Here is a 14,222-nt window from a genome sequence, read left to right as displayed (position 1 = left end):
AAAAATTATTCCACATCACTAATATTTGGAGAAATTCAAATTAAAATAACCCTGAGATTCCACTTTAGGACTACCAGATTGTCAAAGTTGACATATGGGAAAATGACACATTTGAAGGGGCTGCAGAAAAACTAGAACACTGGCACACTGTCAGTAGAGCTGTAGATTGGTCCTAATGTTCTGAAAAGCCCCTAAATTCACCAAATTGTACATGCCCTTTTGGCCCAGCAGTGCTACATGACCTAACCTTATACCATTCACCGAGGTAAGATTAAAATGGGCATATAATCTAGACATAAATGGAGTTATCTTAAGTAAATTAGAACAGAGAATATATTACCTATCAGATTTATGAATAGAAGAGGAATTTACGAGTCAACAAGAGATGGAGAGCATTGTGAAATGTAAAATGGATCATTTTGGGTACATTAAATTGAAAGGGTTTTGCACAAATAAAATAAATGTTGCCAAGATTAGAAGGAAAGCAGAAAATTGAGAAAAAGGTTTTCTAGACAGCCACTCAAATAGAGAGCTCATATAGTCTAAACTATGTTTAAAATATATAAAAACTTTGTCAAATATATAACAATAGAAGCCATCCCACGTTTGGTAAATGGGCAAAAGGTATGAAGAAGCAATTATCAGATAAAGAAATCATGGCGATATGTTGATATATGAAAAAATGCCCTAAATCACAACTGATTAGATAAATACAATCAAAACAATTCTGAGATATCTCATTCCCATCAGACTGGCTAATGTGACAAAAGGGCAAAATGGCAAATGTTGGAGGGGATGTAGAAAAGTGGGGACACTAATACACTGTTGGTAGAACTGTGAACTGATCCAACCATTTTGGAGAGCAATTTGGAATTATGGCCAAAGAGTTATAAAACCATATACCTTTATTGCTGGTTCTATTTCCCCAGGAAATCAGGGGAAAGGGAAAAGAACCCATATGTTCCAAAATATTTATAGCAGCTCTCTTTGTGATAGCAAAGAACTGGAAACTCAAGGGCTGCTCATCAATTGGGAAATGTCTGAACAAATTGTGGTATATTCTTATGATGGAATACTACTGCACCATAAGAAGTGATGAGCAGGCTGATTTTTTAAAAACTTGGAAAGAACTTCACAGGATAATGAATAGTGAAATGAGGAGAAACAAAGGAACATTATACACAGTTACAGAAATGAAGCTGGAAGAATAAGTTATGAATGTTACCTCCAGAGAGTGAATTGAAAGGTGAAAACATGAAAGATTTAATTTGTGTGAACATGTTGGTTGGAAGGAAAATGATACCTTCTGTAATACGAGGAGGATGCGGAGGGGTTGACACACTTGTGGTTGGGCTTTTTTCTGTAGATAAGAAGTAAGCTAAATGTGTAAGAGATTTGTGATTTCATTTTTGTATAATCTTATTTTACTTCGTATGTGAAATGCTTGTTTAATTTTGTTTTAGTGCATTTTCAAGCTATTAATTCTCTTTAAGTTATCAAAGGTTAAAATCACAATAAGACTTTTAGGAAATCCTGTTTTATAATGTTATCAGCCTACAGGATTGTATGTAATTAGTGTGTAAAGAAATATTTTCTATAGATCATTTCAATAATGGAATAGGTTGATGCCTTGTAGATAGAAGCAGAGGATGGATAGATGATTGACTATCAGAGATATTATTTATTTTCTTATAACCCTTATCTAATAATGCTGTGTATTGGTTACAAGGTAGAAGAGTTATAAGAGCTAAGCAATAAGAGTTAAGTGACTTGCCCAGGGTCACACAGCTAGAAAGTGTCTGAGGCCAGATATGAATCCAGGGCCTCCTGTCTCTAGATGTGGCTCTCAGGGGCAGCTGGGTAGCTCAGTGGAGTGAGAGTCAGGCCTAGAGACAGGAGGTCCTAGGTTCAAACCCGGCCTCAGACACTTCCCAGCTGTGTGACCCTGGGCAAGTCACTTGACCCCCATTGTCCACCCTTACCACTCTTCCACCCAGGAACCAATACACAGAAGTTAAGGGTTTTTAAAAAATCTAAAAAAATATATATATATATATATATATATATAGTGTCAATGGGCCTGGTTCTCTCTCTCTGAGACTGTGAGCTCCTTGAAAGTAAGGGGTTGTTTTCTGTTTGGTTTTTTTTTTTTGTTGTTTTTTAATTTTTTTTTCATCTCTAAGGCATAGCACCCTTGGCATTGAATAAATGCTGATTGACTTAATAAAATGACTGATAAGCTCACTTTTGCCTCAAAAGTTTATCTTTCTCTACTAGATCTAGAGGTGTGTATGTGTACGTGTGTGTGTGTGTGCGTGCATGCATGCGTGTACAATATTATTTGTTATTCTTTCTCTCTCCTCATAAGCTCTCCTATTTATGGAAGTTTGCACTTTCCAAGGATGTGATTTCAATATTCCTGCCTTGCTTTTAGGACTTCCAAATGGAGTCAGTAACTCTCCACTCACCCTTCAACTGTAATAAAATAGGGTATACTTCCTGTCCTACTCTTCTGATCTCTCTGTGCACCAGCATTTATCGCACCAAATGAGGAATTAAAGGCCACTGAATTTTCTCTTATATAAAATAAAGTGGGATAAAATGATAACACTGGAAGGACAATGAGTAATGTGGGGGAAATAATTTGTTGGCTAAAAAGAAGCCTGCCATTCATGCTGCCAAATACAATTTGAATGAATACTCATTTGAATTCTTCCTCTTCTTGGGAATGGAGGAGAAACAGAATTCAGATGAATTTGGAAGGAATGAAGAGCAACTCCTTATCCCAGAATGGAGAAGGGATAGGGAGATGTCCCAATGTGGTGTTTGCTTTGTGAACTCACTCTGAGTTCTTGGCACCTCACAGTTCTGTCCCCCAAGAATGGCCCAGCAAGACCTCTAACATGGATCCCAAAACATGCAATCCCCAAAAGCCAGATTCAAAAGATGCTGTTGGTGCAGTTGTGCTTGACTCTTCATGATCCCATTATGGGATTTTCTTGATAAAGATACTGGAGTGATTTGCCACTTCCTTCTCTAGGGGATTAAGGCAAACAGGGTTAGGTGGTTTGCCATGGTTCACACAGCTAGTAAGTGTCTAAGTCTGATTTTGAACTCAAGTCTTCCTAACTCCAGACCCAGTGCTCTGTCCACTTAGCCACCTGGCTGCCATCATCAAAATGATGCCAACTAGTAAATTCATGGATAGTCTTGCTCATGTGTCTCATCTCCCTAGCAATGCTATCCTGGCTTCATCACTTCTGTTGTAGCAAAGTCAAATAATTCCTGCTTGTCAAAGAAATTCCCACTTCAGAAAAGTGCCACTTGGACTTCATGTCTCCAGACAAGTTCACTGTGTCAGGGCAGGCAAAAACAAACCTGGTGGGGCCATCGAGGTGGCTCAGTGGATTGAGAGCCAGGCCCAGAGACGGGAGGTCCTAGGCTCAAATCCAGTCTCAGACACTTTCTAGCTGTGTGACCCTGGGCAAGTCACTTAACCTCCATGGCCTAGCTGTTTCTGCAATTCTGCCTTAGAACCAATACACAGTAAATGAAATAAAATTGTTAGAGAATGACAAAAATTATCATTCTCATGTAAAAACTTTGATCCAATAAACTTATTTGACTAGAGCAAGAAATTTAGGGAAGAAAAGTTGCTATTTCATACTTTTATGCTCGACAATGACAGATTCAAAGACTTTTTTTTTTTTGAGGGTTAAAAAAAAAATCCTGCTTCTTTGGGGAGAATTCCTGCTCACATAAGATATTTCTTTACAAAAATTTTCAGTGAATCAACAATTATTTATAAAGCATCTATTATTTGTCCAGTGATGTGTTTGGCCATTAGAAAGAAATGAAAGTCCATGATAGAGGTCTCACCCCTCAAAAACCTTAGCTATTGATTGAGGAGAAAAAACTAACATAAATTGAATAAATTAAGTGCCAATAAATTAAGAAGCCTTTGTGGAAGACATGGGTCCAGAGCTGGGCTTTGATGGATGATCAGGATTTAGGAACCTTACAATAGGTAGCCCAGCCCACCATTGAAGTCCTAGTCCAGTGTTTCATTCTGGTGTCTTGGTGACCCAGGGTTCTCAGTGACTATACCAGTGGAAGCCAGACACTTACAGGGTTTATAAACTGAAAGGATTTACAGCTTTGACTCAGCAATAGATCTAGTCTTGGGCTTGGAACAAGCCTACCTAAGTTTAAAGAGGCTCATCCTTAACCCAAAGGACTGTCATCAGAAGGCTGGTCACCAAGTGAGGATATCTTCAGTCCCAGCAAAGAAATAGTAGGGTGTAGTGCAGTGGGGTTAAATTTAAGAGGTGCCGCCAAATAGCATAATGGAGCAACATATTGACTTAGAACACCACAAATTAATATTATTGCTATCCCACTGCATTTAGTTAAATATTATTGTATTTTGTTAAATATTAAATAGTTCCATATATGTGTATACCCTTACCTTCCATCATAGACTCAATACTCTGTGTTGGTTCCAAGGCAGAAGGGTTGTAAGGAATAAGCAATGGGGTTTAAATGACTTGTCCAGGGTCACATAGGAAGTGTCTGAGATCGGATTTGAACTCAGAACCTCCTGTCTCTAAGCCTGGCTCTCAATCCACTGAGCCAACTAGCTGTCTCCTTAATAATTATATATATATTCCCCCCTAAAACCCTTACCTTCCATCTCGGAGTCAATAAAGTGTATTGGCACCATGGTAAGGGTAGGCAATGGGGGTTAAGTGACTTGCCTAGGGTCACACAATTGGGAAGTGACTGAGGTCAGATTTGAACCTTGGACCTCCCCTCTCTAGGCCTGGCTCTTAATCCACTGAGCTACCCAGCTTCCCCCCACCTTAATTATATTTTATCTAACATTTGAAAGTGTTGAAGACTGTTGCTAACCATAATGAGACCCTCCAGTTCTATGTCTGTCTACTATGGCATAGTGGATAGGGTTCAAGAAGTCAAGAAGTACAGGATGCAACTCCTGCCCGAGATATTTACTGTATCATTTAATTTCTCTGTGTTTCTGTTTTCTCATCTATAAAATGAGAATAGCTGCTTAGATCCCTTCCAATTTCAAATCTATTATCTGATCAACTCACAAAGACTGTCTACAACCATCTCCTAAGACAGTCTGTAGTGGTTTGGGTTTCTTCCATAGAGGCAGTTCTCACACTGATGAAATCACAGATTGCTGAAGCACAGAAGAATGTAAGTAAATGGTTAGATGTTTACATATTGCTTAAGGGTTTTGTTATTCAAGGTATTTCATTCACATTCAACTCTTTGTGCTTTCTTAGGAAAGATTCTGGATTGGTTTGCCATTTTCTTCTCTAGCTATTTCTACAGATGAGGAAACTGAGGCAAATGAGGTGAAGAGACTTGCCCAGGGTCGCCTACCTAGTAAATGTCTGAAGCCAGATTTGAACTCAGGATGATGAGTTTTCTTGACTCCAGGCCTGGTGCTCTATCCACTACACTAATTTGCTGCCCCACTTTTGGTTTACATAGCACTTTGAGCACCTTATCTTATTTGATTCTCCAAATAATCCTGTCAGATAATAGACTACCCAGCTATCCTGCCTCCTCTTTTCAGTGTGGCTTTCACCATCTACTTCATCTTCTCTCCTATTCAAAAGTCAATAAGAGATTAAGAAAACCCAGAATGTTACACCTTCATGTGAGGTATCCTCAGAATTCATTCTCCACATTTCTTCATTTTTCATCCCCTTCCCTTTCAACTCCTTGGCCTTGACTCTATGGTCTTTGAACAACTTTAACTCAGGTGATAGGCCAGAGTTTATTTTTTGATTGGAAAGTACAAAGAAAGGAAAAGAATGTGAAATTTAGGTCTTTTCATATTCTCTACAACTCATTTTTATGAATTAAAATAGATTCATAAATTGTAAACACACCAGTAAATTGAAAAGTTGGGATAAGAAGGAAGGCAAGTCAGTCAGTGAGCTCTAATAGAAAAACCCCAGGGGGCAGCTGGGTACTCAGTGGATTGAGAGTCAGGCCAGAGACGGGAGGTCCTAGGTTCAAATCCGGCCTCAGACACTTCCCAGCTGTGTGACCCTGGGCAAGTCACTTGACCCCCATTGTCCACCCTTACCACTCTTCCACTTAGGAGCCAATACACAGAAGTTAAGGGTTAAAAAAAAGAAAGAAAAAGAAAAGACCCCAGGACTGCAGTCAGTAGAGCACTAGATGTGAATTCCAGCTCTGACAATTATTAGCTGTTTAATCCTGGGAGAAACATTTAATCTTTCAGGAAACCATCATCATAATAATAACTGACATTTATACATAATGTTTATACAAATATAATCTCTATCAAATTGCTTGCACAGAGTGGGAGAGAATTTGAAATTCGATTATTTTTTTAAAGGCTATAAATTGTTTTTACATGTAATTGGAAAAATAAAACATTTTAAAAGTTTTAATTTAAAAAGTGTTTATTATGTGCCAGGCATCATGCTAAGTGCTTAACAATTATTATCATATTTGATCCTTACAACCCTAGGAGGAAGATGCTCTTGTTATCCTTATTTTTTTATTTATTGTTATTGTTCCCACTTTACAGATGAGGAAACTGAGGCAAACAGAGGTTAAGTAACTTACCTAGAGTCACACAACTAGTAAATACCTGAAACTAGATTTGAACTCAGGGCTTTCTTGACTCCAGACCTGGTGTTCTATCCACTGCACCAGCTAGCCACCTTAATTCTTACTTTCCTTTTCTGCAAAATGGAGATAATAGTGCAAGTAACACCTACCTTACAGGACTTTTGAGTAAGTGTAGTTGGAGTGCTTTGTAAACCAGAGTCCTTTACTGACTTTTGTCATCTACCTCCCATCTCTACCTATTGAAATTCCATCTAGTTCCCAATTTCCTTTAATCCAACAATATCATAACATACCCAAAGAAATCAAAGAAAGATGTAAAGGTCTATATGTATAAAAATATTTATAACAATATACATTTTTCTGTAGTGGCAAAGAATTGGAAACTAAGTGCCCTTCAATTTAGGCAATGGCTGAACAAATTGTGCTGTATAAACATACTGGAGTATTACTGTGCCACATGACATGATGAAGGGATAGTTTCAGAGGAACCAGGGAAGAGTGAAAGAAACAGAACCAAAAGAACAATGTCTATAATAAGAAGACTGTAAAAACAAAGAACTAAAATATTTAAGACCTCTGATTCATGAGGTGACCAGCCATGAATCCAGAAGACTGAGGGAGCAGCATATTACTCATAGATCTTCCTATGTATTATCACCAATGAGTGATGGACTTAAGGTACAGAGTGAAATAAGTATTTTCAGACATGGCCAATGAAAGAATGTATTTTGTTAACTGTGCATATCCTTTGATCCGGCAATGCTATTACTGGGACTGGGTCTGTATCCCAAAGAGATTTTTTTTAAATGGAGGGAAAGGACCTACTTGTATAAAAATATTTAGATCTGCTCTTTTTGTGATGGCAAAGAATTGGGGAATGGCTGAACAAATTGTGGCATATGATGATGATGGAATGCTATTGTACTATAAGAAATGATAAGGAGGAAGATTCCAGAAAAATAATAAGCAGAACTGGGAGAAAATTGTACAAGTAACAGCAATATTGTACAATGATCATCTGTGAAAATTTGGCTACTCTTAGCAATGCAATGATCTCAGACAATCCTGAAAGATTTATGATGGGGAATGCTATTCACCCCCAGAAAAAGAACTGTTGGAGTTGTCTTTCACATCAGTGTATTTATGGTTTTATTTGGGGGTTTTGGTTATGTATGAGTTTGTTCCTACAACAGTGACCATTATGGAAGTGTGTTTTGCATGACAATAAAAATGAGAAAAAAGAAATAATAAAAAAGAATGTATTTTGCTCAACTTTTATATTTCTTACAAAGGTTATGGCTTTCTTCTTTCTTATTTCAATGTGGGGAGGGGAGATGGAGTAGGTAGAAGAGAATAACTAGTGAGAAGTTACCAAAAAGGAAAAAAGAAAAGATGGTCGCTGAAGGATTTTTTTAAAAATACTCAAAAACAAGAGAAAAATTACTAAAATGCACTGATGAGAACAGAAAGAGACAAGCAGGACAGTTTTGAAAATTACATGTTGAAATCATTTATTTTAAAAGGAAAAACAAGATGTAAATGGATTTGGATTTTCTTGTGTAATCCTATTTCTTTCTTCTACTTGGTATGTGTAAATTCTAGTTTTATTTGGTTACATTTGAAATAAATTTTAAAGGAAATTCCACCTGTCCTAAAAGACTTGGTTTAAACATCATGGGTTTTCTGATTCAACCTTAGCAAGAAATTCTAACCCTTTTCAAAATTCTTCATGGAATTTGGTAATAATAATAATAATAAATAACATCTATATAGTGCCTAGTATATGCTAAGCACTTTAAAAATATCATTAGATCATCACAACAACTCTGGGAAGGAGATGTTATTATTATTCCCATTTTATATCTGAGGAAACTGAAGTAGACAGAGGTTAATATATGTGAATTGCCTAAGGTCACACACCTAGGAAGTGTCTAAGACCCTGCTGGAACTCATCATCCTGATTCTAGACCCGCTATGCCACCTAGATGCCCCAAGAGGTACTTTGTATCTCTCATACAGTTCGTAATTTCGGGGGGGGGGTGTACTAACTTGTGTATATGTTCCAGTTAGATTATAAGTTTCTTGAAGTCAGGAACTACTTCTTTTTTATGTTCTTCAGGATCAGGCACTATTCCTTGAACACTCCTCAGAACTCACCATCTTCCCTTACTCTCTCCACCTTTCTTCTGACAAGTTTGATATAGGGTTACAGAGAAAGTACTTTATCCTGTGAGGCTAATCCATATACTTGTGCCCTTGATATCATCCCTTTCTGTCTTCTCCACACAGCAATTATCATAGTCTCTCTCTCTCTCCCTCCCTCCCTCTCTCTTCTTTCTCTCTCTCTCTCTCTCTCTCTCTCTCTCTCTCTCTCTCTCTCTCTCTCTTTACTCCACTGGCAACCTCTTATATCTGACTAAAAACATGCTCTGTTTTCCCCAGTCCTGAAAAACAAAAAACTCTTTTATCTTAATCCTTCAAACCTATCCAACTATGCCCAGTTTTACTTCTCTACTTCATTGCCAAACTTCTGGGAAGTCTTCTATGACTGCCTTCATTTCTTTGATCTTTACTCTCTCTTCAACCCCAGCAAGCTGACATTCATCCTCACCATTCTACTGAAACTACTCTTTAGAAACTCACCAGTGACTTCCTAAAGAACAAATCCATTGGGCATCTTTTCGGAACTCATCCTTCTTGAGCTTCTGATAGCATTTAACACTGCTTGCCACATCTTCTTTCTGTCATTCCCTTCCTTTGGCTTCAGAGACTCTATAGTTACCTGGTTGCCCTACTCAGTTTCTAACTATTCCTTCTCTTCCTAGCTCCATTACTGCTTCCTTATTCCTTAATGAGGTATAGGCCAGGTCCTCTCCAAGAATTTGACCTGGGCTATCTTATCTTCTTCTATATGCAAACCCTGTCCTTTGGCAGTCTTGTTCACTTCTATAGGCTCAACTCCTACCTCTCTGCTGAACATTCTCAAATCCATATTGCTTATTAAACCAGGAACCCTATCTATACAGTGACTACAACAATAATGGAATGGAAATGGAAATGGAAATGGAAAAAATCAATCATCATGAAACAATCAAAAGTTAATGTTGAGAAATTGTAAGAAATAAGTTTGGTTTGTTCCCTCAGCTTCTTTATAGAAGTGAGAATTCCCAAGTGTGGAACATTATCTCTAATATCAGACTTTTCCCCCTAAGTATTGCTTAATTTTGATGAACTTTTTTCCCTCTTCATTCTCTTTTAAATTCTATATTATGAGAAATTACTCTCTAGGACGGAGGGAGGGGGAGAAGAGAGATGTAAGGGATAAATGGAAGCCAAGTACAAATGAAATGTAATGGGAGACTAGCACATGTGCCAGTAGTAACATCTCTACTATTATTCTCCACATGGCAGTAGCTGAGGAGCCTGCTTACAGAGAGTCATGATGACCTATAATTCAAGTGTCTGGGAAAGACTGCAGCATTTGTCAATCAATCAATTAATATTTATTAAGTGCCTACTATGTGCCAGGCATTGTGCTAAGTACTGGAGTTTCAAAAAGGAGGCAAAAAACCCAGTCTCTGCCTTCAAAGAATTTATAATCTAATGTCAATGTTTTATAACTGGTTCTAGTCACAGGGTGAATTTGACTGGAATTTGGGAAAGGGAGAGCACCTTCAAAAGGCCTTAATCTTCCTCTGGGCCTTTTTCTTTTTTTTTAATTTCTTTCTTTTCTTTTTCCTTTTTTTCCTATGGTTACATGATTCTCATTGTCTCTCTCCCTTCTTCTCTCCCCCCTCCTAGATTTGACAAGCAATTCTACTGGGTTATATATGTATTATCACTCAAAACATATTTCCATGTTAATTATTTTTGTAGTAATCTTTGAAAACCAAAACCCCAAACTCATATAAACAAGTGAAAAGTCAAATGTTTTCTTCTGGATTTCTACTCTCACAGTTCTTTCTCCAGATGTGGATAGCATTCTTTCTCATAAGTTCCTCTGCATTGTTCTGGATCATTGCATTGCTGTTGGTAGCAAAGTCTATTACATTTGATCATTCCACAGCATTTCACTTTCTGTATAAAATGTTCTCCTGGTTCTGCTTATTTCACTCCACTTCGGTTCATGGAGGTCTTTCCAGTTCTTAAGAAATCAAGCAGTTCATCATTCCTCATAGCACAATAGTATTCCATCACCATCATATATCACAATTTATCCAGCCATTGCCCAATTGAGGGACATCCCCTCCTTTTCCAATATTTTGCCACCACAAAAAAGCACAGCTATAAATACTTTTGTAGAAACGGATCCTTTCCCATTTTTTTATCTCTTTGGGATAAAAACCTAGTAGCAGTATTGCTGGATTAAAGGACATTCTTTCAAAGTCCTTTGGGCAAAATTCCAAATTGTCTTTCAGAATGGTTGGATCAATTCACAACTCTACCAGCAGTGTATTAGTGTCCCAATTTTGCCACATCCCCTCCAACATTTATCACTTTCCTTTACTGTCATATTCTTTGGCCCTTTTTCTTGACTGATCTCTGCTACTCCTTCTCTGTCTAATAAGACACAATTCTAAAGTGGGGAGGCAGTTTGGTCCTCTCTTTTTGAGTTCGACATGGAGCCCATTGAAAATGAGCATCAGTCCTTTACTTTGTCTTTCAATTTGGGTGAAGGAGATTATTCTGGAGGTCCCAACTTCCTGAGTTTTGAAACATTAGAAGGAAGGGAAGGGAAAGTCAGGGGGAAGAGAAGGGAATTAGCATTTATCATCATCAGTGAGGTAGGTGCTATCATTACTTCCTTTTACAATTGAGGAAACTGAAGCAGAGATAAAGTGACTTGCTCAGGGTCACACAACTATTAAGTGTCTGAGATAAATTTGAATTCAGATATTCTTGATTCCAGGTCCAGTTCTCTATCTACTGTACCACCTCTCAGATCATAAGAATAAGTCTCCAAGAGTCAAGGAATCTGGAAGTCTGGGAGTCAGACCCATGTCAGATTTTTCACTAAGCCTTACATTAATGCCAAAAGGAGTGATCTCCTGGATTCATTCTAGCCAAAGTAGTTGAGACAGACTCCTTTGGTGTCAATGCCACTTTTGGACATGAACTTAGATGGACAAGGACTGTGTAGAAATTATGCTGAGTAGGGGCAGCTAAGTGGTTCAGTGTGTTGAAAACCAAGCCTATAAATGGGAGGTTCTGGGTTCAGATATGACCTCAGACATTTCCTAGCTGTGTGACCCTGGATAAGTCACTTAACACCCATTACCTAGCCCTTACCACTCTTCTGCCTTGGAACCAATTCACAGTATTAATTCAAAAATGGAAGGTAAGGATTTATTTTTATTTTTATTTTTAAAGAAAGAAAAGAAAGTATGCTGAGTGAGCCTAGAGACCAAAGTAGTAGTATCATTTATCCAATCTACCAAGTTTGAAATCTTACTTTCATCTTTGACTTTTCCTTCTTTTTCACCTCTCATCCAATCAGTTACCAAGTTTATCCAGTCTTTTCTATTTCCATTGCCCTTACCCTAGTCTGAGCCTCCATTACCATCTGGATGGGCTACTACAACAGTTTCTTGAAAGGTCTTTTAGCCTTGGTTCTCCGCCTTTCCCAATCCAGACCAATCTTTATGCAATAACCTAGTTATATCACTCTTCTATTTTAAAAAAAATCTTCAGGGGCCTCCTATTATCTACTAGGTCAAATTCAAATTTCTTAACTTGTCATTCAAGGTCCTTCACCATCTGTTCTATCTTACCTTTCTAGTCTTATGTTACTCTCTTCCACAAATTCTTTAAGGGGAAACTAGAACATCCCATGCTTTGTCATCCCTGAGCCTTTTCTTCAGCTTTCCCTGAGTCTAGAACATCCCTCTGCCAATCTTTAGCAGTTTATTTGCTACTAAGACTTTACTCAAAGGGTACTTCCTTTGCAAAGTTTTTGTCTCAATTGGTAACCTTTCTCTTCAACTCCCCTAGACCTCCTATAACCCTTGGTACCTCTCTAATGCACTTACCATATTTTATGGAAGAAGGAGATTGCTAGTTTATTGTCATTCATTTAGAGCCTTTTTTCATAATTAACACATATTAAATGGAACTTGGAGAACTTGTCTAGGGTTTTGTGGCAATGTGGTATTATAAGCAATATCTTTCTGGTATAGATCTGTGACCTTTAACTAGAATCTTCTTCCACTTAAAATAGTTTTTTAATGGTTTCTAATAAAGTTTAGGAGGAAGAAAAATTCCTCTCTAATTTGTTGAAGAACACTTTAGACAGGTCCAATAGAAATGGATTTAGGCAATGTGGTATAGTGAATAAAGTGCTGGATTTAGAGTTAAAAGACCCAGGTTCAAACCTGAACTCTTCCACCTACTAGCTGTGAAACTTAGAGCAAGCTGTTTTGCATCTCTGAGGCTCTATTTCCTCATTTAAAAAAGGGTTAATAATGCTCACCATGGTTATCTTGTAGGATCATAGATCTAGGGCTACAAGGGACCTCAGAGACCATGTAGTCTAATACTTTCATTTTACAGTTGAAGAAAACATCTAAGAAATGTCTAAGCAATGGGTTCAAGGTCATAAAGGTAGTGTCAGAGGCAGAACTTGACTTTTAAAATTCAGTGTTCTTTCCATGATGACACAACTGCTTTCTTCCCAGGGATGCTGTGAAGAAAGATATTTGTAAGCCTTAAAGTTCCATATAAATTTGAGCTATTAGTATTAGTATAATGAATCAAAAAAGAAAAATCACAGTCAGGTAGTATTATTTTTTCTTTTTTCCTCCTTTTACTCTTCCTTTCTTCTTCCTTCTCTTCTTCCTCCTCTTCTATCTCCAACATTACCAAGCGTTTCACTAGAATTAATAGTAACTGGTATGATAAAATAATAAGCTAATTCCCACATAATCACACATTTTATTTGTGTGTTACTATTGATTTGTTTGTTTTCAAGACAACTGAAGGCGATTTTGTGGAAAAAGCACTTTCTTTGGGGTTAGAGGCCCTGGGTTTGAATATTGAATCTATCACTTCCTGCCTGTTTGACTTCCCCAAAAAAGTCAATTGACTACACAATAAGGCTTAGTTTCTTCACCAAAGAAATAAGGATGTTGGACTAGATGGATTCTAAAGTTCTAGCTTTAAATCTATGATCCTTCAGTAGAATACTGACACCAACACCCTACTGGAAAGTATGCAAGTCATTTATAAAAGGAAATTTAGTATTATTGAAACAAAGCAAAACAGAACTAGCCCTTGGAGGACGGAAACCCTCTAATGACTATTCCTTTTCCAACCTCTTTTCTTAATAATTGAGAGTTATTAAAGAGGCCGTCTCTTTTCCTTCTGTAGTTCCCAGCTGCTCCCAGCAGATGTCGCCAGATATTGCTCTCCTTTGAGGCTCCTTTTTAGTGCTCTCTCTCTCTGTCTCTGTCTCTGTCTTTGTCTCTCTATCTCTTTCTCCCTCTCTGTCTCTGTCTCTGTCTCTGTCTCTCCCCCTCTCTTTCTCTCCATCTCTCTCTCTCTCTCTCTCTCTCTCTCTCTCTCTCTCTCTCTCTCTCTCTCTC

This window comes from Gracilinanus agilis, chromosome 1, assembly GCF_016433145.1.
Source record: "Gracilinanus agilis isolate LMUSP501 chromosome 1, AgileGrace, whole genome shotgun sequence".
Taxonomy (NCBI): Eukaryota; Metazoa; Chordata; class Mammalia; order Didelphimorphia; family Didelphidae; genus Gracilinanus; species Gracilinanus agilis.
Note: the sequence above shows the minus strand (reverse complement) of the source record.